The 3352-nt window shown below is 34.3% G+C and overlaps 1 non-coding gene across 1 annotated transcript; it reads left to right on the forward strand.

The window, feature by feature from the left end:
- Positions 1-429: 429 nt before the first annotated feature.
- LOC141709242 (small nucleolar RNA R71) lies at positions 430-536 on the forward strand. Its single transcript, XR_012569830.1, has one exon. It is a non-coding gene; the product is annotated as a small nucleolar RNA R71 (small nucleolar RNA).
- Positions 537-3352: the final 2816 nt, after the last annotated feature.

A 3352-nucleotide genomic window follows, 5' to 3' on the forward strand; every position in this document is an offset into this window, starting at 1 on the left:
GGATGATTATAGTTGTTAGGATGGTACATGGCAGGAACTGGCTGCTGCTGTCTCAGAAAGTTGCTCACAAACTGAGCTGATTCACTAGATATATCGTATTGCTCCGTCGCATGCGAACCTGCACACAACTCATAAATACTAGTTATCTGATTAACACCATAGTTATCCAGAGAATCGATCTTCATAGACAACGCCTTTAGTTGAGCAGTGATAGCCAAAGCTGTATCCACTTCAAGAACCCCTGCTACCTTGTCATATGTCAATCTCTGGGTTGGATACTGATATTCATTAGCAACCATCAGTTCAATTAGCTCATAAGATTCATTACAACTCTTAGCCCATAAGGCTCCACCTGATGCTGCATCGAGCATGGGTCTTAAATGTGCTCCCAAACCGTTATAGACGCAATTGATGATCATCCAATTAGGCATTCCATGATGAGGATACTTCCTAAGCATCTCCTTATATCGCTCCTAAGCTTCACCTAGCGATTCCCCTGATTGCTGCGTAAACTGAGTAAGAGCATTCCTGATTGCAGCTATTTTTGCCATGAGGAAGAATTTAGTGAGACACTTTTGTGCAAGATCTTCCCAAGTAGCAATCGAACCAGTTGATAGAGGGTGTAACCAGCTCTTAGCCTTGTCCCTCAGAGAGAATGGGAACAGTCTTAGTTTCAACGCATCCTCAGACACACCAATGAACCTGAAGGTGTTGCAGATCTTTATGAAATCCCTGATGTGCATATTTGGATCTTCCGTTGGAGAATCCCCAAACTGAACTGAGTTTTGGATCATCTGGATCGTGCCAGGCTTGATCTCGAAGGTATTAGTCGCGATGGCTGGCCTGACAATGCTTAATTGAATGTCATTGATCTTCGGTTGAGAATAATCCATCAAAACTTTTGGATTTGCTGCTTGTTCTCCCATTACAACAAAAACTTCTTCTTCAACTTCTTCAATAGTTTCCTTAAGAAATTGAGAATGTGTTCGCATACACGCTCTCTCGAGTACCTGAAACACAAATAAGTAAACCGTGAAAGTAAAAGAATCGGAGTCAGTGAACTTTAACGACCACTAATGTCAAGCACATAAACTAAAAATAACACCAAGTCCCTGGCAGCGGCGCCAAAAACTTGTTCGCTGTAAATCAAAAGAGAAAATACACGCAAGCGTACGCGATCACAAGTAGTATAAGATATAAGTCAAGTTCGTTCCCATAGAGACTCAGTTTAGGTTAAGTTCAGATTATGCACATATGCAATAATGTATGGTTATCGTTCAATGCTAAGACAAATAACAAATTGAGTTTTGATTTAAATAAGAGATTATACTAAATAATATTAACTAAGAGAATTAAGATTGAATTACTTATATGAGAATAAACATGGGATTCTAACTTCATTAAATACTTCATTCAAAGTTATATTCTTTAACCCTAGCATGTGATGGTGATGACAACTAATCAGATAACACGAAACTAGTATACGCTAAATTTCGTTATACATATACCCTACTATCAAACATCCACAATTAAGATAGAAGTTGAATATACATTAATTATGCTTAGTCCCTATATGTCTATAAAGATTGAAAATATAATGGTTTAAGAGTAAGTGACCTATCTTGATTACATAGGGTGAATAAGATGGTTAAAATTACCCACAAATTATGCATATCAAATATACATAAACCTATGCTAGCATGGCAAGTTCTAAACCTCTATATTCACTTTCGCTTCAATAGAAATTAACAAACAATCTTAGATGTTAGCTACGCATCAAATACGAATAAGCACAACCAAACTAGAAAATCATAAATCACCACAGACATAGAATTATAAAACAATTAACTATTGAAATCCATAGATAAATCCGTTAGAACCCCATGACAACTATTAGTTCACAATTGAACTCATCGTCACCATGGGTTCCAATGAAAACATGATAAAAACAATATAACAGTACTAGGGTTTAAAGACAAATCGAAAATAAGCATCCAAAGTATCAACTATATTGAAGAATACAAAAATCTTCTTCTCCGTAGCCGTCTTGTGCTCTCCATTGGCTCCTTTGTTTTTGTTAAAAACGTCTTTTATTGGTTTATGTAATCCCCTAGTGGACCTGAACTCTTAAAATCATCAAATTCCACTCAAAACAGGATTCTGAGGCAAAAAGGGCGGCGCCAGGCGCCCCAAAATCCACGCGGGCGCTCCGGTTCACTGTTTTCTGGGGTGCGGGCGCGCCGGACTTCTAGTGATTTTCTGACAATTCTTCTTTTGGCCGTATCTTGAGTTCTGCTCGTCAGAATTAGGCAATTCAACTGCCCACACGAAGCTAACGAGTTTCTCTACAACTTGAGAATGGTCTAGACTTCCAATTCTGATCTATTTTCAGCATAAAATCCATGTAAAGCTCCTTTCCTCATCCAACTAGTGCCTGCAATGCAATTACACAAAAACACATCAAACATACCAGATACTTGAGTCCAAAACATCAATTTAAGCCTGAAATGAAGCGTTCCAAGTAGATATAAAATCTACTTATCAATTATGTCGATTTTAATTTATGAATTGACAATTATCTGACATCTTATAAAATTAACTTTGTATAATAGAGAGGATTAAAAAGTAACTATACGGACGAGATGAAATTTAGTTAATGAATTAAAACATTAGCAATGATATTAAATCAACATAAACGTTGAATTTAAATAATAACATTTTTCTTAAAAAATAAACTTATATTAATTGTAGTGTAAATTTTACTTTGTTGAATATTACGATTGCAGATCTTGACCACTTTAATTATGTATTACTAATCATTTTAAATTAAGCAAGGTAATTGTAAATTAGTAATGACTTTAGTAATAAAATATCTCATTACTCCGGGTTTATTTGACCAAAACTTAAAAAATTTACTCGACTTTGTAATTTACATATATGTTAAATTTTAGTTTCTTTTTATAAATATATTGACAATATTTGATAAATTAACTTCAATATTTTCTTTTTACACGTATAGTGACTACCCTGCTTGTATTCATTTAGTATAAACAAATTACAAGGCACAAACAAGAAAATATGTATTATGATTAATGAGATATATTAAAAACGTTATGAACGTTAATAATGTTTTACATGAAAATTATACTCATTGATAGATACTCAACTTGTATTTGATATATTTTAGACGTTATACAATATTTATCAATAAGAAAATGATCAAGAATTTTACTAATATAATTGTATGGTGTACACAAAAAATTTTAAAAATGACTCGTGTCTCGGCCGAGTTATTATGCTAGTTTACATTAAAACAAGAACAAAGGCATCCTTTACAAAAACAAAGGCAATA

The sequence above is a fragment of the Apium graveolens genome, chromosome 2 (genome assembly GCF_009905375.1).
Source record: "Apium graveolens cultivar Ventura chromosome 2, ASM990537v1, whole genome shotgun sequence".
In the NCBI taxonomy this organism is placed as follows: domain Eukaryota; kingdom Viridiplantae; phylum Streptophyta; class Magnoliopsida; order Apiales; family Apiaceae; genus Apium; species Apium graveolens.